Here is a 25,090-nt window from a genome sequence, read left to right on the forward strand (position 1 = left end):
TGTCAGAGGTCGAAGATAGGATTTCTTGGCAATTCTAGAAATAGCTCCCGCCCTCTGAATTAGTTTTATAGTGGCCTTTGTTTTATGTTGCTGCCAGGTCAGAGACTGATTAAGTGTAATGCCCAGGTACTCGATTACTTGGACTCTTTCTAGAGCTACAGATCCCAGACGGGGATTTGGGCAATTTTTGGGTTTTTTGCTGAGAATCATGAATTTGGTCTTGGAGGGGTTTATTTCTAGACCCCTTTTGTTACAGAAGTCCAAGAAACCGTCCAAAACTCTCTGCAACCCCATTGGTGTTTTTGCCAACAGCAGGGTGTCGTCGGCGAACATAATCGCAGGCACCCTGCTGTTGTTTAATTGTGGAGCATCAACATTGGGGATCCTACTCAGATGTTCTATTACCCCATTTGTAAAAAGACAGAAAAGGGTCGGCGCCAACACGCATCCCTGCCTTACCCCTCGTTGGACAGGGAACCTATCTGTCAGCCTACCACCCTTTCCGTATCTTACACGGGCGTAATTATCTGTATGTAGCCTTATTAAAATGTGCAGTATATCGCCGGGAATACCCATATCCGCCAGTACCGCCCACAACCTGGCCCGTGGGACCAGGTCGAAGGCGGCACGGAGATCAACGAAAACCGCATACAGTGACCCCCCTTCTAGGTATGTTGTCTTCCAGTACAGAATGTTAAGTCTAAGTAACTGGTCGACTGTTGAGACTCCCCTCCTGAATCCCGCCTGGAGAGGGCTTAAAATATCTGTCTCGTCCATCCAGGTTTGGAGCCTATCAAGGATTAGTCTGCCGAACAACTTTTGGGTCACATCGATCAGGCTAATTGGACGGTAATTGGCTGGAAGCAGGGGCGACCCCTTTTTGAATATTGGGACCACCTCCGCACCCAGCCAAGTGTCCGGTATTCTCATCCCCCCCAGCACTGCATTAAACAATATCATCAGGTAGGGTGCCCAAATGTCAGGTTCTTGTTTAAAAAGATCGCCTGGCACCCCGTCAAGTCCTGGGGCCTTTCCAGAGGACAGCCCTGCTAATGCCGCCCTTATGTCTTTAATGGTAAAGGGGACAGCACTCTGCGTGTTATGAGTAGAGGGTTTTATTGTTGTTATCTCCTCGTTATCAGAGGAATATAGCTGCTGGAAATGGTCCTGCCAGACGTTTGGAGCGATATTTGGTTCCACAGCCGAGGGGAGATCCCCACTTCCGTGGTTTATAATTCTCCAGAATCTACGTGAATCCCTTTCAGCTAGGGACTCCGATAGATTCTCCCAATGCTGAACGTCCCACTCAATTTTAGCGTTGGTTATGAGTGATTTATAGGTCCTCCTTTTGAGTCGAATTTCCTCCCTTGAGCCCCCCTCTTTTATCATGGTTAAGAGGTCCCGCTTTGCCAGTCTACAGGTGTTATTATACCAGGTATTTTTGGGTAAGCCCTGCGCTCTTGGTCGTCCAGTGCTTAAAAAATCAGCCTCAAGCTTCTTGGTTAGATTTAGATGTAACTGGGCTATCACCTCGCTAATGTCTTTTGTAGAGTTAAGGCGCCATAACTCAAAAGCCTCGTCTAGAATGGGAATAATCCCAGTATAGAGGGCGGCTAACTTTTCGGTACTGGAGGCAAGCTTTTCCCATCTTATCCGCCTTCGGTTGTTCTCCAGGAGGTACCCCCCTCTCAATCCCTGTGCGCATAGTGCAGTCTCGCCCAAGGGCGGGATGACATACTCTAGCTCCAGGGCGTTATGGTCACTGTCATCTCTATCTACTATTTTAAAATCCAGTACCCTTTTCCACTCCTGCATTTGAACCAGAAAGTAATCCAGTCTGCTTTGCCTACCTGCCTTGTTAAATGTGCATTTAGAAGGAATGTCAGATCTGGTACGGCCGTTGCACGCTCTCAGACCGAAGGTAAGGTTCAATGTGTTTATTTGAACGGCCAACGGTGTCCAAGCTCTAGGTGGGGGTGCCTCTGTCTGAGGAACCTGCCAACTTGAATCCTCCTCTAGGGAGGGTCCATCAAGTAGGCCAGGTAAAGGCTCGAAATGTGAATTGAAGTCGCCCCCTATTAGATAGGACATATCCCCAGGGATGGTTTCTAAAATAGTCGACAATGCCTCTATAGTTTTAGAAGTGGTCGCTGTTTGAACTGGTCTGGAATAAATGTTAATAACTAGTAGTTTAAAAGGCCCTGGCCATTCCAGTAATACTATCAGTATATCTTCTGAGTCTGCTGGGTATCTTGAGGCTGTACATCCTAGGTCTGACGCAACCCAGGTTGCCAGTCCTCCGGATGGTCGTCCTTTCCCAGCCCATAGAGCGGGGATTGAGAAAATCTGAAATCCCCTATATGGTATCTCTTCCCTTGACCAAGTCTCTTGAAAGAGACATACACTTTTTAGATGTACTAGCTCAGCCCATGAGTCCAATTCTATTTTGTTACTTATGCCTGCAACATTCCAGGAGAGGAATTTTAGAATTAGTGGGACAATCTGTGTCGCTGCTTGGCTAGCCCTTAGAATGGTATTAGCTGTATGTAGGGCGGAGCCCATTTGAACTTCCTCAATTGCCGGGGCTTCTTGAGTATTTTCCCTTTTGTTTGGTTCGTAATGAGAGTCTTGAGTCCCTCTACAGATTTTCTCCTCGCTGGTAGTGAGGGATGCTAGGTAACCTTGATCAGGGCCTACCGAACTCTCTTTTGCCCCTGCTACGGAAGCCGGCTGTCAATCCACCGTTTCTAGGCAATCATAACGGTTGGACAGCGATAGAAAAGGTGGCTGGTAAAATCTTGGGGGCCATGGCTCCTCTCTCTCATAATTTCCCCTTCCCATTCCTCTTCTCTGTACAGTTTCCCATCCCTGTGAATCATAGTGTGTGGGAGGGTAGATGGGGGGTGGGCGTGCATGGTCAAAGGGAAATCTCCTCCTTTCCTGGTTTCCCTCCCAGTTTCCCCTAAGGTCCGGATAGTAACCTCTCCTCTGTGCCTTAGATGTATGATCACTAGGTGGATAGAAGAATGACAGAGGGACTGGTTGAATAGTACTCCCTTCGTCCTCCAAAGAAGAACCACAAATAAATTGGACTGTACCTGGTTCTTTAAAACTCACCAGAATACAGTCACCACTAATTGTTTTGGGACTCTTGCCCACCCATGAGACTCTTCTTGCCATACGGATATCACTGGTCTTGCCTCTAGGAAGCGGCCTATGTGTTGAGAGCCAACTAATTACTTTGTTTTTCAACGACTCCCCTGTCTCATATGAGTCAGCTTTCAATTCGGGAACCCCAATTAAAATAGCAGTGTATGGCGCTACCTCCGGAGGAAGATTAACAGTGACTGTTCTTGGAGGTTTGGTTAGAAGGGTTTTTGGGTCAGGTGGATTATGGATGATATTCAACTGAGGTTTTGGGGGACTTTTGTGTTGCACATTTGTCTGAGTTGTGTTAATTGTTGTTGGTACTTGGTGTTGAATAGCACTAGTTTGTTTATTGATAGCGCCTCCTGAAGTCGCTGGAGTTGCCAAGTTAGATTTTGAATTAGGTGGTTGAATGCTGGTTACTTTATTGTTTTTATCCCCCGCTAAAGTTGTTGTTCCTGTCTCAGCTGCTTTTGCACTTTTAAGGGGGTCCAAATTGTTCTTGTGTTTCGGGTCCATGGGGCGGGATGTGGGACAGGGAGCACCCGATTTCCAGCCCTCCATAACTTTTAGGGCAGTGTTCTCGATTTTAATTAATCTCGCCTCCATTTTTATCAGGCGAGCTTCTAAGGGACTTATGATTGATTTCAGGAGGTGGCCAATGTCCGCTAGTGTTATGTCCTCCTCCGTAGACTCGGAGTTATGTTCTACGGAAGGAGGTAGCAATTCAGTGGGAGTATCCCTAGACTGTACCTGGGGGGGATCAGTTGTTATCCTAGGCGATGTTCTTTCCTGGTTATTATGATCTGTTCTAGTTGTATTTTGTGTTACCCCCGCATATTGCTTCGTTTTCTTTCCTTTCCTTTCCTTGTTACTCTGTTTCCCAATCTTCCTCTTTTGTATAGCACCCTCCCTTCTCCCTCGGTCTATGCTAGGTGACTTTGATAGCTTAGGGGTATTGGTGGTAATAGTAAGTTCATCCCTCGAAAGTGGGGGACTTGAAGTGGTTATTTCAATGGCTTCCCTCGATTCTGTGGTGTTTGGAGGTTGGGTAATTTGCGTTAGGGGGAGGGACAAAAGGCTCATGTCATCTAAGTCACTCAATGTTCCTTCAGAGAGATCTATATTGGTGGATCGGTGCGCCCCCCCACATGCGCCTAGCTGGGAACTATCTACAATCCGCCTATCCTCGGGGGTTTTCGACATTGCTATGGTCCCCATCGAGGATCTTCTCACCCATTCAATCTCCTGCGAGATTCGTCTTTCCAGGAGGGTGATATCGTCAATCAAAAGGGAACCTGCCTTCAAAAAATAATCATCAATTTTGCCTTGATTTGGGGCAGTTGTGGTAGGGGCATTGGCTACCAGGTTAGCTTTACTCCTGGTCTCCATGTTGCTCATAGTGAGCAAGGTAGCTCTCGAAGACCTAAGATGTAGTAGAGGAGTGATGAATTAAGTAGGAAGTATAACTTAGTACCTGGAGTAAATGAGAGGGCCCAGTCCAGTCTCTCCGGTCCTCGAACGGCCTCAAACGGCCCGCTCTTTGCCCGGTCTTCGCCCGCTTCTTCGTCCGCGCGCGTCCCGCGTTCGCGTTCGGGGCGGAGTTAAAATGGAGGAGGAGAGGAGGGGGCGGGAAGAGGAACCAGGTGCGCGCGGTGGACGGCGCAAGCACTTCTGGTCCTCGCAGTCCCGCTCCCTAGGCAGGTGATGTTAGTGGCTCTCCCCCAGCAAGACAACAGCGACGGTGACCGAGCTGGTGTGCTCCCAGGTCACTGGAAGGGCTCCTGAAGGTGCTCCGCAGCGCTAAAGTGCCCCAAAAACGGCCAGAACAAAGTCCACAATCTGATGCAAATCACGAGCGGCACCCGCGCCAGCGGGGGCCGCGAGGAGTCTATGTAGCCTGCAGGAAGGTCGGAGGGAGGAGGGGGCGGGAAGAGGAACCAGGTGCGCGCGGTGGACGGCGCAAGCACTTCTGGTCCTCGCAGTCCCGCTCCCTAGGCAGGTGATGTTAGTGGCTCTCCCCCAGCAAGACAACAGCGACGGTGACCGAGCTGGTGTGCTCCCAGGTCACTGGAAGGGCTCCTGAAGGTGCTCCGCAGCGCTAAAGTGCCCCAAAAACGGCCAGAACAAAGTCCACAATCTGATGCAAATCACGAGCGGCTCCCGCGCCAGCGGGGGCCGCGAGGAGTCTATGTAGCCTGCAGGAAGGTCGGAGGGAGGAGGGGGCGGGAAGAGGAACCAGGTGCGCGCGGTGGACGGCGCAAGCACTTCTGGTCCTCGCAGTCCCGCTCCCTAGGCAGGTGATGTTAGTGGCTCTCCCCCAGCAAGACAACAGCGACGGTGACCGAGCTGGTGTGCTCCCAGGTCACTGGAAGGGCTCCTGAAGGTGCTCCGCAGCGCTAAAGTGCCCCAAAAACGGCCAGAACAAAGTCCACAATCTGATGCAAATCACGAGCGGCACCCGCGCCAGCGGGGGCCGCGAGGAGTCTATGTAGCCTGCAGGAAGGTCGGAGGGAGGAGGGGGCGGGAAGAGGAACCAGGTGCGCGCGGTGGACGGCGCAAGCACTTCTGGTCCTCGCAGTCCCGCTCCCTAGGCAGGTGATGTTAGTGGCTCTCCCCCAGCAAGACAACAGCGACGGTGACCGAGCTGGTGTGCTCCCAGGTCACTGGAAGGGCTCCTGAAGGTGCTCCGCAGCGCTAAAGTGCCCCAAAAACGGCCAGAACAAAGTCCACAATCTGATGCAAATCACGAGCGGCACCCGCGCCAGCGGGGGCCGCGAGGAGTCTATGTAGCCTGCAGGAAGGTCGGAGGGAGGAGGGGGCGGGAAGAGGAACCAGGTGCGCGCGGTGGACGGCGCAAGCACTTCTGGTCCTCGCAGTCCCGCTCCCTAGGCAGGTGATGTTAGTGGCTCTCCCCCAGCAAGACAACAGCGACGGTGACCGAGCTGGTGTGCTCCCAGGTCACTGGAAGGGCTCCTGAAGGTGCTCCGCAGCGCTAAAGTGCCCCAAAAACGGCCAGAACAAAGTCCACAATCTGATGCAAATCACGAGCGGCACCCTCCTATTACCAACTTTTGGAGATATTCGCGCTAAGCGCAAATATATCCAAAAGCTAACACCTGCCCCTGAGCAGTTCTTAGCCATGTTATCCAATGGGAGGTGGATAACATGGCTAAGAGCATTAGCTCGGTAATGCATGAATATCGCTGACTTTTCAGCGATATTCATGCATTTCGGCCGATTTTTATCGCTTAGGAGATAAACCTTGATAATAGCAAGGTTCCTAAGCGATAAAAATCGCCGCAGCTCGGCGATAAAAATATCGCCGCTAAACCAACATAGCGATAATTTTCGCTAGTTGTTGGTAATATGCCCCTAAATTTTGTCACTCAGAGCTAGCTTAGTTAGATTCCCTATAAAAAAGTATCTTGATGAAAGGTGCTGGACTTGACCATTTCTGTAGGGCCACCCCCAAACATTTTGCCTACATCTGCAACTGTTTTAGGGACTGTTTTTGTTGGCTTTAGGACTCTGTGCCCTTTACCTATGCTAACCATTGGTCACATGCTTGTGCTCACTCATTTCAACATGGTAAAACTGGCTTACACCCAATTGGCACAATTATTTTACTTATAGGTCTCTAGTAAAGCGGTACTATTGTACCCCGGTCAACTAAATGCTACTAAAGGGTCTGCAGCACTTATTGTTCCACCCACTTACATCGCCCTTTTAAAACATCTCCTACCTGCCCTTGCAGCCTGTGTGCAGTTTAAAACTGCCAATTGTAATTGGTAAGATATACCTTTTGAAAAACGAAAACTCCCTTTTTAATACATTTAAGGCATCCTTTTGGTAGGGTCCAAACTGTCCTTATGGAAGGGTGCATTGGATTTAAAAAGTTGGACATGTACTTTTAAGGTTTACATGTCCTGGAAGTGACCATCTCACACATTAATTTACACTACTGAAAGGTCTACCTCTTCTATAGGATAACATTAGGTTACCTTATTGCATTTAATACATGATAATACATGATAACTATTGGTTGACATTAGGTAGAAATATCATTAAAACTCTCTTTAATGGTAAAGTTGGATTTTAAGTCACAATTCTGAAAATGCCACTTTTTGAAAGTTGCCTTTTTCTCGTTCTAACCATGTGTTGTCTGCAGCCTGTTTCCTCTGTCACATGACTCATTGTAGTTAGCAGTTGTATTCTTCCTAGACAGTCACCCAAAAGAGGAACTGGATGTTGGCAGGTTGGATCATCCTGATAGGAAGTGAGGGGTGGGGCTGTGCACAGCCCAACTTACACTTCAATGACCCTGTCTCAGCCCAAATACAAAGAGCTTCACACTATTCTTTTGTCACCTCAGACATCCTGGGACCAGAGCAGAGAGGAAGGAAATTCAGCACCATCTGTGGGAGGCAACCTCTAGAAGTTTCTTCCACTTCCAAGCTGGCACCAGGTAAAAGAGTAGGGCCCTCAGACGTACTTTTCAATTCACTTCTAGACCTGTGGCGGACTCTCAGAAGACTACCCAGAGGCACGAGGCCTGCTGTTTACTTCAGCTGACTGCCATGCTGTTTAAAGCCTGGCATGTGCTCTCAGATGACCGTCCTGCTGCTTGACACCTGCTTTTCTGCTTAAACCAGGATCACCAGGGAGACTCCAAGGGCTAGTTTGCTGGCCTCCTGTTCAGAGCTGCTGGGTTACAAAAAGCTCAAACAATTTGCAAAGTGCAGTCAGGCCGAGCCTGAAGTGAGTTCTCACCCTTCAAGTGCTGCCCCAAGTCCTAACTTTTGGAAGTGGTGCTAAAAGTGTGCAACCAGGCAAAATTGAAAATCTGGGACTTAGAAATGTTTTTGTCAAACCATGCTAGTAGAACTAAGATGAAATTGGATCCTACCTGCTTGTCAATCTGCCTGGGGTGCATCGCCAGTCGGACTGTCTTCATGTGTTCTTGTGCTATGTTTTGCTCTGCAGGAGCAACTCCTAATAAGCAGTTCCTCTCTGGATGAGTATCTGGTCTCCTGGAGCCGTCATCCGATACAGCCTACAGTTTCATCCAGGTGGAGGTTTTTGACTCCCAAAAAGAAACTGAGTCGGAGAATAGAAATCTTCACACCAACTTTATCCAGTGGCTCCCTGACTATGACTATTCTTCAACATTTCTGGTAAGTCTGAAGGTAAGCTGAGACCGGATCCAATCTACTAGTAGTACCTAAGCATGCTCCATCATGGTCAGCCATGAATTTTGAATTTGTCTCAGTCTCATGTAACTAAATGTCTGTGGTTGGTGCTTTCATCTTTTATGTGTGAGATAGCACTAAAGACTTTACAAATTCATAACTCCAGTTCTACTGATTGGATTTTTGTCATTTTGGTGTCAAATAATTTATTACGTTTTCTCTATTTATTTTTAATTGGTGTGCTATTTTTCTTGGTTTGTATTTTTACTTTAATCCTGTTTGAGTGCTTCATAAATACATTACTAATTGCCTTTAAGCTATTCCTAACTGCTTTTGTGCCAAGTAACCAGAGAGTTAAGCACAGGTTAGTTTAGTGACTTTTGTTGCCCACCCTGATAGAGATTGTGATTGTTGCTTGAGAAGGGTTCACAACCAACACTCAGTTTCTCACAACATATATCTTTTATGGTTGCTTCTTCATGAGCCCTCTGTACAGTCACAGCCAAACAGGGTTTCTGGGTATTGAGGGCTAGAGGTTCATTTGCCACTAAAAGTCCTATTTTGAAATATCTCTAGAAACACTTTCTCTGAGTGGCAGATGTTGTTGCTGTCTGAACAAGGATAGATTAGTGAATGCTTTCACTACTTCCTCCCTTTTTATGTGACCTATTTATGAACTATCCCCTTTTAGTAAGATGCATTACCTTAAATGGACTCCCGTTGAGCTACTCTTCATCTCAATGTGCCACATTTTAACAATAAGGATCAACAGTCATTTTGGCAGATGTGATAATTTGGCCAGGGACCCCTCTATTCACTGACTTCAAAAAAGAATAATTTGAGACATCCCAAATGAAGAGAGTGAACCACACAAGTATTCATTTGTTAACCCAAAAACGTCTGCACTGCAGGACAATCTGTGTTTTCCGTGTGTTTGAATCCCTTGACACAAATCCAGAGGAGCAGAAATCTGACGGTTCTCAGCAGACAACTGAATGGCGAAGCAGGAAACACCCATATGAACTTGCACATTGATAACAATCATCCAGGGAAATTGTACTTTTATTACACTTGTTATTGAGATATTAAGTAAGCATTCAATACCAATACATCCATTCACCAATGTTAAAAGAACAAGAGACTGCAAACATCCACAAAGTACTAGTATTCATTCAAAATGTCAATGTTCATGTACACTGATTCTCATACAAATATGTACACAAATCACACCAGTTCTTCAACAATATGGGACAAATATGATAAGCATGTTTCTAGTAAGTATTTCATTTAATCAGTTGCTTCCACTCTCATAAACAAGAAATGTTGACATCTTTGTAATCAAGATCATGCACTGAGATTTCCTAAATAAGGCTATGAGCCTCATAATGAGGACAGTTATGGGACTTCTGCCAAAATTTGCCGGAAGTCCTGTGAGTCATTGTGTTTTTGGTCTGCCATCCCATTTAGAGAGATAATGTCTTCACTGTTGGCCAGACCGAAAAAGTGGGACTGATATAGACAGAAAGGGCATCAAAAGGGCCACCCAATTACAAGTGGTGTCTTTGGTATCTTGGACCAGCATTGAAATAATGGAACACAAAATACAAATGAGTTAAAGGTTTACATTTCCTCCCCACAGTGAGAGAATACTGCTAGTTCATCAGACACATTTGGTATGAGGACTCATAAAATGGTCTCCCACTTTAGGGATCTATTATACTCTTTCATATGTGTGTTATTACTTTAAGTCAGGCTGAACCTTTTTTTTCTCTTGAAGGTTGTATGTTTATGAGTATTCTACCGTTTTAGAATGTTAGGCTATGTTATGAGGATTTGTAGAGTGAGCTTATTAGGCAAGGGGTATCCAGGAATGTGAAATCTCTGTGGGGAAAATTCACTGTAGATCTGTATCCATGCAGATGTATCTATGATGTGCTATAAAGTAAAGACTTGGCAATATTTCCATTGCATTTGTATTGTATTTCCAACAAGTGGCAACAAGCATCAGAAAAGTACCTGCCATTCGGGCATCACAGGAATAGTATTTGCTGACAATCGGATGTTGCAAAGCTTACTTTTGTGGCATCTTGGGGAAGAACATGGAAAGCTTTAATTCCTATTGATCAGCTTGGTCCTAAGGTGGGTCATCTGGTACTACAGGTACTGTGGTTACTTACCCAAGTCTAAGTTGGAACATGTGATCAATGGATTTCTCATACAGGCACTGACGGAGCGACTCATGCTTCCTTTTACATGTGCTGGTTGACTTGTACTTCCTCTGACTGTCCGAGCTCTGTCTGTGTGAGTTGACTTCTCTTCCTAGTGTTGCTTGCATTCTCCCAGTGATCATATGCATTCTGCCCATGCTTGCTAGTGTGTAACCTAGCAACCCTCATACACTTTGTTAAGGGTGATGCTATTGGTTGTAGCCTGGTTTGTCTAACCATTAGGCATGTCCCAAAAGTTACGGAGATTACCTTGGGGTTTGTTCACATGTTGATGAGGTAGTATGCCAAGAACTTATGAAACCTTGTAAGTACATGTTTTTATAAGGACAACTGTTTACTTGTAGTTGTTGCACTTTCTTGGTACTATGGATATCATGCAGTTTGACCCACCAGCAAAATACTTCCAGGTAAAAGATATCTCTGTATTCCCTGGGTATGATGGAAGGAGGAATTCATCACATATATAAAAAAAAGAATAGGTGCTGAAAGAAAGAACAATATAGTGGTACATTGTCTAAGCTCTGAAGAACCAGTTGTCTTCAGGAATTTACCTCAAGTGGTATCTCTTGATGGACAGGGGTATGCTGATGTATTTGAAGAGGATTTATTCGGCTTCTTCCAGCATTGCGTTGAATAGATTTAAATTTTAGACTAGAATACAAAGATAGGGACAGTCATATGATGATTTGTTTACTATTTTAAGAGCTTTATCCATGAATTGCAAATTTGGAAAGGTCATTGACGAAATGATAAGGGACCAAACAACAGTACACATGAGGAGCAAGAAAATTCAAGGGCAAATATGAGTCATGAGAGACCCTATGTTCCATGAATCCATTACTGCTGCAAAAGCTTTAGGGCAATCTGAAAAGTGGATGCTCTCAGTGTATAACAATTATTAGAATTCTGTGCTGAAGTGTGTAGTGTGAGTAGGAATGATGTGCGTTCTGGCAACACTGCTTTTAGTAAAAAAGTGGAGTGATGAGAAGTGGGCTAGAGGCATGGTAGTCCAGGTCACATTGCTTCTTCCTTCAGGTATCCTGCTATCGGGAAAGTGTTTAAGAAGTGCAATCGCACTGGACATTCTGCACGAGTGTGTAGGAATATTAAGAAAACAAATATTCCTTTGTAAGGTAATGTTTCTTGTGTGAATGAGGGTATATAGAAACTACATGTATGTGAATGCAGCAAAATAGATTTAAGGCATAAAGGTGATGTTTTGTCAATAAAGGATTTTCGCATGAATGAAGGGGAACAGGAAGTAAGGCCTTCATCTAAGTACATAGTTGTCATTTTGGGGGAGGAACTAGATCTTATTGCTAATTCAGAATCAACATGGCAAATACATAATAAAGAGTATTTTTTAAAAACATTTGAAGGTTTGTTGGACATTGATAAATAGAAAGAGTCTTACATTATTGCACAAAGTTTTGATGGCGCAACTATCGATATGATTGGACTCAAAACTCTTCTACTTAATTTCAAGGGCCAAAAGGCACACGTCAAGTTGTATGTGACTGATCAAGGAGTGAACATGTTGGGCTGGAGAGAACAGTGGGAGCATTATTTTAAACCCCAGGAGAAAGGAGCTTGTGTTGTTGGTTGCTAAGCTCCAGGATAGGACTAGTATGGTTGAACATTTGCCAAGTGTTTTCACTGACAATTTAGGCAAGCTGAGTGGATACTCACACAGGATAAAACTAAAAGAGAGTGCTCTTCTGGTGAAGCAAAGGTTGTGTGGAGTACCAATAAACATAAGACAAGAATGCGGGACATGCTGGATGATGAAGTAATGGAAGGAATAATTGAGGAAATTGAATCCTCAGAGTGGGTTTCTCCCATAGTTTTAGCACACAAGACATACAATAAACTAAGATTGTGTGTCAGCTTGAGAGCATTGAATGCTAACATTGTTGTGGATTGTCATCCTCTTCCTAATATCAATGAGGTGGTATATATGTTGGAAGCTGCTAAAGTATTCTCAATGTTGAACTTACATTCGGCAAATCATCAGAGTGAACTGTCTGATGATTCAAAGCATTTAAATGCATTCATTTCTCCCTACGGACTGTTTTGTTTCAAAAGTGTGCCGTTTCGGTTAGCATATGCAGCATCCATGTTCCAGAGAGCTATGCTTCACATTTTCAAGGATATAGATACATTTGTAAAATGCTTTCAGGATGCCATTCTCATATTTTTCAGAATTGAAGAAGACCATATGGAGCATCTATGAAAGCATGTAGGAAGCTGAAAGATCACGGTCTGACCTTAAGCCAATCCAAGTGTAAATTGTTTGAAGTTCAGTGGAATATCTGGGGCATACATTGTCTGGTGAGGGAGTGGTACCAACAAATCTTTAGTGGATTCTATTGTTAAAGCACCAGCTCCAGATACCAAGGAGAAAAGGTGACAATAAGAACACATAATTTTCAAAATTTCTTTTTTATTTGATACTTTGCTATTTGATCTTTGGCAGAAATAAAAGCTCATTGAGCATGATGATAATGGATGAGGCAAAGGGCACACTTGCATAGCTTCCTTACTAAGTGAGAGTCCCCACTGTCATCAACATTGATGACAAATGCAGCCCCCAAGACCTCTTCTGGTAGGTTGACAACTCATTTTTTTTATTGAGTTTTATATAGCGCAAACTTGACCCAAAGGTATCAGGTATCAGAGCACTTTACATAGCACCAGTTGCATTACATGAGGACACTTTTATTTTTGTTAGGCAAAGGGAGATTGAGTGATTTGCCCAGAATCACAGGATGTTCAGCGTCATTGCCGAGACTCGAACCCAGTTGCCCAGATTCGAAGTCAACCGCCTTAGCCGTTGGCCAATTCCTCTCAACGATAATATGTCTTAGCAGAGCAACACATGCTTCATCCTAATGTGCAAATGTCTCTGCAGTGAAGTACCAGAAGTCTTAAAAAACTTCTGGCCAATATCTCTGCTCCCAGCCCCTGCAAAGATGCTTGAGGCCCATCTCAGCTCTCATCTAACCTCATATCTAGAAAAAACGGGTCATCTTGACATCTCCCAGCATGGGTTCCGTGCTGCTCACAGCACCGAGTCCTCCCTCACGGTCGTGGCTAATAACATCCGCACTGAGGTGGACAGAGGTCGGACAACTATGCTGGTGCTCCTCGATCTCATGGCAGCTTTTGATACCCTATCCCCTCCTATCCTGGTCAACCGGTTGAAGGGGACAGGGGTGAGGGGAAGTGCCCTGAATCTTCTGTCTTCTTTTCTCTCGCAGAGACAGCAAAGGGTCAAGCTGGTGGCTTTCTGTCCTCCTCCCAAGAAGTGCAATGTGGGGTTCCTCAGGGCTCTGCCCTGAGTCCCCTGTTACTCAACATCTATGTAACCCCACTTTCCGAGGTAATAAGATCTTTTGGGTACCAAATATTGTCTTATGAAGATGATACCCAAATTATCATCTCTACTACCTCACCAACCACTGAGGCCGCTTTCAAATTTCAAACCTGTATGGAAGCGGTCTCCAAGTGGATGGTGCACAATTACTTGAAGCTCAACGGTGAGAAGACGGAGGTCCTAGTCTTTGGAGGAAATCCCGGCATCTGGTCCAAGGCTTCCCTCTCTAGGAGACTGTCCCCAACCCACTAATTCGGCCAGGAAGCTTGGTGTTCTCTTTGACTCTGCCCTCTCCTTTGAACTTCAGGTAAATAGAACTGTATCCACCTGCTGCAATACCATCCACATGCTTTGAAAGATTGCTCCCTATTTGTCATCTGACGCTCGCAAGCAGTCAACTGTTGCCCTGGTATCTTCCAGGCTTGTCTATTGCAACGCGCTGTATGGGGGCATAAACAAGAAAGCCCTCCATCATCTTCAGATGGTCCGAAACGCTGCTGCTAGGATAGTTCTAAACCTCCCAAAGCTATCATCCGCTACTTAGGCCAGAAAGGATCTCCACTGGCTGCCCATACATGCCAGCATTTCCTTTAAAATTATATGTCTGGCACACAGAGCCGTGTTCGGCTCTGGCTCCGATGGCATAAAGGATCTGGTCAGCCCCTACTCCCCCAAGAGAACCCTTCGATCATCCTCAAGAAATCTGATGGCGGTCCCCAGATTCAAAAAGGCAAAATGGGAAGGAAGAGCCTTTTCCACTCTGGCCCCTAAATTGTGGAATAACCTCCCCCCCGAGCTTTCCAACCAACCTTCCCTGATCAAGTTTCGGAAGCTCTTGAAGACTTGGCTCTTCTCCCAGGCATATCACTGAATTTTTAAATTTTCTGTTTGTTTTCTGTAATTGTAAATGTATATATATACTTTATGTTTTTAGTCTGCGCCTTGATGCCCTCTTGGCTAAGTTCGCGCATTATAAATAATCCTTCAAGTAGGATCTTCCTCTATTGTTAATGTTTTCTTTCAGCCTTATCGAATTCCACTGGGTGAAGACCTGAATTTCTGCATTCTTCCCCTTACTGATTCGATGGCAGTGGCAAAACCTGCTGCTAAACAGTCTTGCAGCTTAGAAGTATAAAATGCAAACAGTGTACAATATTCAACTGGAGCTAATTAATGGAGAACATGTGGAATTTCATAAAACCCTTGACTTATGGGAGAACATCTCTTGCATAGGTCAAAAAAACTATTCGGAAATGTTACTTTAATAAGATGTTGCATTTCAATGTCTTTACCTTACATTTAATTTTTGCACTCGAAGCAGTTACCTTTCGGAAGCTGATTTGCAAACCTGCATTGCTTGCCTTCACTTTTTTCATTTCTGGTGCAACTCCCTTCTTCTTCTAGCAGGCTTTGCTTAAAAATGTTGGGTTAATGGGCACTGGGAAGAGGTCAAACCCAGTACTTCTCCTCTTTTGCTTACCAAGATTGGAAATCGAGAGATATAAACTGAAGAGTTAAAACTCAAAGAAGTTTCAACATGTCTGCCAATGTCTATGCGTAAAGGATTGTCAGTGCTGGTTGAAGTAACAGAATCATGGCCAGATCCTGCTGTAATGAACACAGAGGAAATTAATCAAACTATCCTAATTAAGAGATGTACCCCGTTAGAAACTCCATATGTGAAGATGTATTCTAGTTTACTGCAGCAAGGATTCCAGAATCACTAGAAAGGAGAACATATTAAGCATAGTAGATTCAGCTGTAGCTTTTATACTCTGCTGCTGAAAACGTATCAGTTTCTTTTCATTTTTTTGCAACAATTGTATTATGGAAAATAATTTCTATAACAGAATTATGTATGTATGCATATATAATGGAATAACATGGCTAGCTGGGCAGATGGTCCAATTTAAAGAACCTAGACAAAACATTAGACTCCATCTAGTGCCAAACCAAGAGGAAGGACAATGGGATGATACATTGTCAGGGAGAATGGAAGGGTGAGTGGGAAGTGGAAGGGAGGATCTAACACAAAAACTAGAGATATGTCGATATCTTTTTCCATAACCGAAATAAAGTCCATGAGATCACAGACACATAGTATGGTGCTGCTGCAGAAATGCATGGAGACAGCAGAGAAGTGTCTTCATAGTTTTGTATATAAACATACATTCCATAACACAGTCCAATCTCATTGTAATCATTCACACAATCAATCAATCAGTCAATAAATCAATTGGACAATCGAATAATTGAGCAATCACCTTCCCTAAGAACCAGTACATAGGTTGGCATAGTTACAATTTGATGATTTGATGGAGGCCAGCACAATCTGATTCTCAATCTGTTGATCACCTGGAGCGCTGGTTGAAGACAAGGTGCAGCACAACCAATGCCAGATGGGATCTTGTATCTCTTGTGTGGTTGCTATATGCATGATGGTATTGCCAAGCCCATCTGGGAAGGATTCTAGATGCCCAGGACCAACAAAGTCTCTAGTTTTACTGTTCTTAGTCACTATTATATGGACATGATCGAGAAGGCCTAAATCAAGGTCCCATCAGCAAAGTCTGAGAACCTAGAGTTTCTGCCGCTTGAGGCTGATCACCAAGGAATAATTTAATGTGCCAATAAGGTAATAAGATATCTCTCAAAATTAGACAATCCTTGGCATAATTTGCTTCCTGCAAGATGAATCGAATATGTTGGTTACAGAGAGCATGCTCTATAATTGGCCGTGTTGGGTGCTGTTGGGAGGTAGTACATTTCACGATGCAGTAGACCCTCTGAACCTCCAATGGTTCTAAGAAATAGGGGCCAAGAAGTTGAGGAAGCATAGTGTATAAGAAGTGTGACATATTGATTTTCTCCATGCCTTTGGGAACACCAGAGATGTGAAAACTCTCCCGGCGCTCTATGTCCTCCTGGTCAGTGACTATGTGGCACGAGAAATTGGTTTCTCTACCCCAATCCGCTTGTTCTCCTTGCCAGACTCCACTCAGTCGAGTCACTGGTCAACTTGTATAATTGAGCCTGGAAAGTGGACACTTCCTGCCTCATTGATTCAATTCAGATGTCAAACCTATTAATTTAGAATTCATTACAGACAGAATTGCACTAATAGCATTACATTCTTTCAGGAGGAACTCCATGCTGTTTCAGATCTTCAGTCCTCTGGGGAGGTTTGTATTGACCCACTGACTGTGAAAGGAGAAATTGGTGAACTACTGGTTTATTTGATGCCGTTGTATGTTGGGAAAGTTCCTATAGCCAAAGTCCTCAGAGGCGTAAGAGCATTAGGGCTAACATTGGTGCATATGTACACACCGTCAGCTGGTGACTGATGCTGAAAGTGCACCCTGGAGTCACAAGTTAGGTAGAGGAACCTCACTTCTTCACAATCACCCTCACTAACCCACTGATGATGGCTTCAAGAAACTGTGATAACTCCACTAATCATGGACTGCCTCCGTGAATGAGTGTAAGGAGGGTAGGAGATCAGTCTTATGGCTATGGGCACTGTGCCCCCATAAAACACTCCAGTGCCATATCACCTATTAGGCCACTATACTAAGGCAGTAGTATCACAGGGCTCTCCACGATACTAGATGGCTCATACCATAATTTGGTTGGTGTGAGGAGATAGACAGGTGCTGTCCCACCTTGCAGGGTCAAGACAAGTTGAGTGAGAAAATATGCTGGAGTCGGTCCCATCTATGCATGGGCCACATTGGTGACATTTTGATGTCTGTGAGCACCCACCATGGTATGAAGCACACTCATCATCCATTGGATAGTAAAATAACTAAAGAAAAAGAGTTAAATGTGGAGAAACATTGTAACTTCTTTTGAAGGGGAATGCAAGGTAACAATGTAACAGTTAACATATGTGCTGAACCTTTCTTGTGACAATGTCTAATTGGACGAGATAGTAACATTGTTTCTCTTTAAGAAAGTGCTTCCTGAAAACCCTTGTTAATTACATGGGAAAACCAGTTAGATTCTGAAAACCCTTGGCAACAAGTGAACTGGTCTCCCACTGTATCCACTATTCAACTATATGGTGCAAGGAGGATGCCGGTTGAGTGACAGGTCTTTAGAGTGTATGAAGGAGGGTTTGACATAGTGGTAGGAAAGGAATAGCGAAACAGAAGGACAACTGGATGCTAATCTCACTATTTCCAGATATTATGTGTTCATTCACAGGTTAACAACATGGAAGTCACTTCAGTAGAACCACCATCAAGATTCACTTCCCTATTTCTGATCTAGCCTTCTAGTTATGAGTAGTAGTTCACTGGTACATGTGGTCGGGGAGAAGGACTTGGGACCATATCGTCTCTGCAAGGCTATGTCAAAACATACATGGTAAGAGCCTGTGACGATACGTTAACACTGTGGTCTCGTAGTATCAGGTTGGCCAGTAATGGGTCTAAGGGTATTTTCACCCTTCATATATTATGGACTATGTGGGCAAGGAGGAGGCGTCCAAGTCTCTGATGTTACTGGGGGCAGCTGGGACAGCAAGCTGCTCAGGGAAAAGCTGTGTCACACATCAGGAGAGGTCCTGCTGAGTATGTGGTTCTGTGTTTTCTGGTTCCACAGACGGATAGTCCCTCCAATTCAGCTTGGGTTCGACCCCTCACACACCTCTGAAGAAAGGATCAATTCTGCAACCCACAAAATAGCACAGGACAGCCCTAATGAGAGTGGGAAAGGCAGGAGCATGCAGCGCTGCAGCAAAGCTCTAGCATGGAACAGCCATCTTAGTCTGCTCCAAGCTCCACCTCCTCAGATTTTATTCTGATAGCACTCTTTTGGATAATGGATATCTCAGGTTGGAATTTTTTATTTTTAGATCTGTAATGTGATGCTCTTCACCTGAATGTGAGATTATAGAGTCAAGCCACTTTTAGGTAGCAATTCATTGAGAAGGAAAGATAAGGACCCTCTCTTTACCCTGTTCAGATCTCACACTTTTCAAAGACAAATTCTACATCTAGTTGACAAGAAGGCATTTCTGATATTGCTGCTCTAGCTGAACTAGTCCACTGTTGTCTCAGTACAATTTAGTACTGAAGCTTTCTCTAATCTTCAGTGTGGTAATTTAAAATCTTTTGCGACAAAGTCATTAATTAAGTTTGCTCCACTAAGGGAGGCAAAGCTTGTCTCTTTGATGAGGTAGAGAAATACCTGACTCAGATTGCGTTATAATTTGGGAACCTATTATGGCCACTTCCAGTTCATCCAAGGCCTTTATCATTCGCTTCCTGCTTGAGCTTAAAATTTGAAGTTTTATCTCTTTATGGTAAGCAGAAATATTAGCCTACACTGGATTACCATGTGATGCCATATTTGCAGGAGAATAAAACCAAAGAACGTTCCAATAATTATTTTGAAAGAAAAATATATTTGTTCTTTATTCCAAGGACCATAAAATTACAAATGTTCCTCCTTTCTCAGTATGCCGAAAATGCTATTTGTTCAAAAGCAATTTAAAATAGACATCAATGAAATATTATAGACTTTATAGGGATTATCATGATTCATGTTCCAACATTATCTCCCAGTTGAATAATGCAACATGGAGGAGGAAGCACAAGCCACTTCGGTCACTGCCTTCTGCTCCAGCTCAGATCTGGTCGGATAAGAGCAAATTTGTGAGGTTACTGATTGATATCCATTTGAACAGCACATACATAAACATCTGCTTGAGATCCTAAGTTCCCTGAGAGGAATAGCTTGTCTGCCTCCCGATGGAATGTGTGTCCAACTGTGACTTCCCTTTTATTTTCAACCACTTATCATCTTCTTAACCGCTCTTCACCAGCTTCTCAGGCTCCCTCATCAAACTCACCATGAGGTTGATGTTGAACTTGCAATCAATGCCTATCACCAGTCTGAGTGTTCTGAGACTACACATACACACACACACAAATGCATACATCAAACACTGGGCAGCTGCGGCCGCTGCAGGTAAGAGCGGTGGGGAGGCGGGCCGTCATGGGGGAATTCAAAGGACGACCACTAGGGAAAATTACATAAATAATTAATTTTCCCTCGTGGTTGTCTCTCGAAATACCCCCAGATGGCCCCACCACCCCACCGCTCTTACCTGCAGCGGCCTCGGCTGACACTGAGGTAGCCATGAGCATGACATGCAATTCTATTCTCCTAGAACAATCAAAGTTGAGAATTCCTTCTCATTTTCCACAAAGAGACACTTTAATTATGATTCAACTTGCAGTGCAATATTACCCACATCTATTGACATATTTGGCACACAAGTAATTTTTCAGATAGAACAGTAGTCCTCTGAGATGTACTGTCTTTTCTCGTAGACATCATGAACTAATTTAAATACTGAAAAAAGTTGTTATAGTAAGAACACTTTAGTACATTGTTAGAATACTCACATATTACCTATTGCCTTTCAGTTGGTATAAATTGATTGTCACTGATCCTTTACCACAATGCCAAGAGAGCTAGCATACCCCAAGCTGTTAATAGTTGCAGGTGGTCCTTCTATTTGCCCAGGCATTTCCCACTCCATGCACATACTATGCCTGGCCAGGCTAGCATCTTGAAGGCCTATTTAGAGAATGTTCATTGGTGGCAGGTAGATGTTAATTGAACAGGCATTAGAGGTGGGTGGAAGAGGGTCACTCCCAGGCTTAAACACCATTTCCAAGTCTTTGCAAGGTCCCAGAGGCCAGTTAGGACAACCTGAGATAATTTTGAAAATGGTAGACAGTCGAAAAACAGGCACAGTAGTGAAGTGAAGCTGAGTTTCTCTCGTTCAACTTCCACATTATTGATGCTGTGTTTGACCGTCAGCAACCTCCTAAACTCCACTTAATATTAGATTACATAAAACAGCCACTCGAGCAAGGTAAGGCAGATGTGCCTTAAGCAGTTATGAAAGACCATGTAATATGCTATAAGGCATAAGGCAAAGAAATAGGTGTTGGTGAGATGGAGCGAAGCCAACTTCAGGCAACAGCAACATTTCCAGACATTTGGAGCAGCAACAGAAGCCTCTTGAAGTTCCCCTGAGAGGCATCAGTGGTAACAGTGGGAGGCAATTAACATAGGCACTGCAACATAGTAGAGCTTTATACGCATAGGCATTGTGTTTCCACTCCTACACTGCAACTGTTTATTACATACAAAATACAGGTCTCTGTAGAATCCCTTTCTCAAAGATGGGCCTGGGACCTGTTATACTACTTGTTGTATGATTAAACATGATTTCTCACTAATCCATCCAACCCAGTTTAAAATAACTCTGTTACTTAAGTTTCATTCCTTAACTAAAGATGTGCTGAACCCATTATATGATGCAGTTGGGTCATCTCTGCCTAGAAATTAATACACTTGGGTGCTCATTTATTAATAAGTCATGCACTGCAGTGTAGCTATTCACTTTGCTGCACTGCACTGGAATGTAGGAATGTACTGTATTTAAGGCAATATGATACATTCATGTCGGGGGCGTGGCTTGGCGCCGACGGAGACGGCGGCTCCGATGTAGGCGCTCCGGGTTGACCGGGGGATTCGCTCTCTTCGCACTCTGCCATCACCTGCAAGTAGCGGTTTCCCCTACCGGAACATCAGGAGTATGCCGTGCTCCTAGACTGCGGCAGCTTTTGGTCATTTTCCTGGTCTTACTGGCAAGTTTTCGAGCGGCCGCGGCTCTCTGATGGCCGCGACCGCCATTTTTGTTTCTCGTTTCGCGCTTTCAGCGCGCACCTCACTACGTACAATGCCTGTCCCCTGCAGCGCTCCACACCACGGAAATCGCTCATGGTGAGCTAATTTCAACACTTTCAAGCCATTATTGCCTTTACCTTGCCTGTGCTGACCTGTGCGAGTTTCACTCTCGTTTTTTGCGATTTTGACGTCCATTTTGTCCTTTTGGAACACTTCTTTCACACAGCTTACTTGTTCTCACTATTTGTGTTTGCTCTCAGGCGTAATATAATTTCATCGCACTCTCCCACATTTGGAATTCCATCATTTTGACAGCTCTTCATGCTACCTACGCATTTTCATGTTTGCGTATTCATTTCAGGCTGCCTTTCTCCACTACGACGCTGTGCTTTTCTTCAGGGACTTTTTCCTTTTCTACCATTTATTACCCTGTTGATTCTCATTATCATGGATATTCTCCGCTTCGCTCTTCAGTGTGAGGACTTCCTGACATAAGTATGTGGATACTGTTTTGCGCCTCTAGGTGATCCTCTGGCGTTCCTCTTGTGTGCTTCTACTGACCGAGACGTTCCTCCACACACACACTAAATCTTGTAGGCACGTATAGAATACTCCTGGTGCTAATTTTTCCCTCGTTTTCTCTCTGGAGGCGACTCTCATTGTATGGAGAGAAGTGCAAAAACTCGTATTTCCAAGCCTCTACGACGTGTTTTCATCAAAAACTCAAGAGTCTTTTCTGCATTGGCACGTCTGGAAGCTTCCCAGGCAATTGCTGTCCAAATGTCGCTGTCCAACGCGGAACGTCCAATTCAACCTTCAGGGAAAGCCACGTCAAAGCGTCTCAAAAAGGATCCTCCATCACCGACAGGCTCTAACTCAGCTGTATCTATGGAGTTGCTGTTGGAGGAGATACGTGCTCTCCGACCTTTTATGGAGGAAACTAATTCCAAGCTTCAAGTTCTAACTGACAACTGGTCACAGATGGATGCGAGAGTAACTACAGTGGAACGCTCTATATCCTCTCTTCAAGAGTCATCTTCCAAGGTGACACACATGCAGTCGCAGATATCCTCTCTCCAGAAGCAGGTTGAGGAGCTTGAGAACCGCAATAGACGCAACAACCTCCGACTCTACGGCCTTGCGGAGAACTGTGAGGGAAATGATCCCATTGCTTTCTTCAAATCCTTCCTCCCTAAGCTCCTTCACTTGCCCGATGGGACCGTTCTTAACATCCAACGAGCACATAGGCTGGGTCGCATTCCCTCAACTCCCTCTGCCTCCCCAAAATCAAGAGGTGTCATCATGTATTTCTTAGAATACACTGATCTTCTCAAAGTTCTTTCAGCGGCCCATGCCTCCCCATGCCTCACATGGTCTGGATCCACTCTCTTCTTTGCGCAGGATTACGCCAGAGCCACAGCCAGCCGCCGTAAAGCCTTCTTGGATATGCGACCAGAGCTCCGTTCCATTGGCGCCAGATATGGCCTTTTCCATCCTTGCTTGTTCAGATTTACTCACAACAATAAAATGACGACCTATGAGGATCCTGTTCGCCTTCGAAGCTTCCTGAATTCTGCTCAAGCGTCTGATATGGACTTATCTAGTTCCTCATCAGCCTTTCCTCCATGACTTTAATGAGTTGCTGTTTTGTTTTCTTAATTAGTCTGCACAATTAATGTTGACTGTTTCTATGTTCGCATTTATCATATTGTTCCACCCCTTTTCTTCTATATGATTCCTTTTGCTTCTCATTTGTTCCCTTATGTCTCTACAATGTAGTCATATGTTGTCTACTATTGTTTACCATTTCGTTTTTATTACTTAATTCCTCGATGTTTCCTTCCTCTCAAGTTTTTTGTTCTTTCCTCTCTCCCACAGGTATTACAACTTACAGTGTGTTTCCCCCTCGGTTCATGGTCCGCTTACATTGGATGTTTTGCCTCCTCCAGGTGGTGCTCCCCCCTCAGCTTTTTCTTCTCGTCTCCTCTCCCTAGTGACCGTCCTTCCCCAGTTCTTCCCTCCGTAAGTATGTCCTCCTCCCTTCCCTTGTTGTTCGCTACCTCCTTTTTATCCTTCATCCTATTATTTTTCCTAGTTCTCCTTTCTTCACAGGTGTCTTCCTCTTCTTGCTTTCGACAACTTTTATGTTTCAATTTTTTTCATACCTTTCTCTCTCTTACTTACATTCCTCTACTTTGTTTCCTCATTCAACTGATTTTTATCACCACTTTTTTTACTCCATATTCCTCTTCTTTATTTACCTTTTCAATCTCACATTACCTTACTTCTTCTTGACTCTCTTATCCTTTTTGCTCACTCTTTCCTTCTGGGTACTTATTATGTCTCTTCCTTTCTCATTGACATTCTCTCTCTCACTTCCATGTTATGTCGTTGAAAATAGTTACATGGAATGTTAAGGGCATTAACTCTCCCATCAAACGACAGAGAATTTTGTCGCACCTTGCACGTTTAAATGTTGAGATTGCTTTTTTGCAAGAAACTCATTTGTCTGCTGACGAATCTGTTAAATTGAAAAGAGGTTGGGTGGGTGATGTTTACTATTCTCCAGGGGATGACAAGCGCAATGGAGTAGCTATTTTATGTCGCAAGTCTCTTTCTCACTCTTTGCTCGCTCAGGAATCAGACGATGATGGTCGCTGGACTTATGCTAAGCTCTCTATTAAGAATGTTCCAATTTCCCTTTTAAATGTCTATGCCCCCACTGCAGGCGACCCTACTTTTTGGCATGCATTTTCCCATCATATTACCAGATTTATTGATGACAACTTTATTTTAGCGGGAGATTGCAATCAACCCCTTGACCCCTTTTTGGATAGAAATTCCAAGGCTCACTTTATTCCTAATAAGTCACATAAATTCTTTTCTCAAGCTATCTCTCAACATAAGCTCACTGATGCTTGGCGCTTATGTAATCCAGACCTGCAAGAATTCACTTTTTATTCTCCCTGTCATCACTCCCAATCCCGTATTGATTACATTTTTGTTACTCACAACATTGTCCAAACCCTTACCCACACAGAGATTGGTCCGATTTTACTTTCAGACCATGCCCTCACTTTGGTTCAACTTGACATCCTACCTAAATCAGTTGGGCCCAAGCGATGGCGTTTTAATAATTCCCTTCCCTTAGACCCCAAGTTCACTGCATCCTTCACTGCTTTTTCAGATGAATTTTTTCTATTTAATGACACTCCCTCTATTCCCAAGCATACCATTTGGGATGCCTTCAAGGCTGCAGCAAGGGACTTTATAATTGCCTTTGTGGCGAAAAAACGGAGGACTGCTCGTAGCCTTACAGCTGCCATCCTTCTTGATATTAAGAAATTGGAGCATTCTTATTTTACTTCCCAATCGCAGGAAAGTTTAACAGCCCTGATCAATGCTAAAATGAAATTTAACAAAAAGTCCACGGA

Source organism: Lissotriton vulgaris, chromosome 5, assembly GCF_964263255.1.
Source record: "Lissotriton vulgaris chromosome 5, aLisVul1.2, whole genome shotgun sequence".
In the NCBI taxonomy this organism is placed as follows: Eukaryota; Metazoa; Chordata; class Amphibia; order Caudata; family Salamandridae; genus Lissotriton; species Lissotriton vulgaris.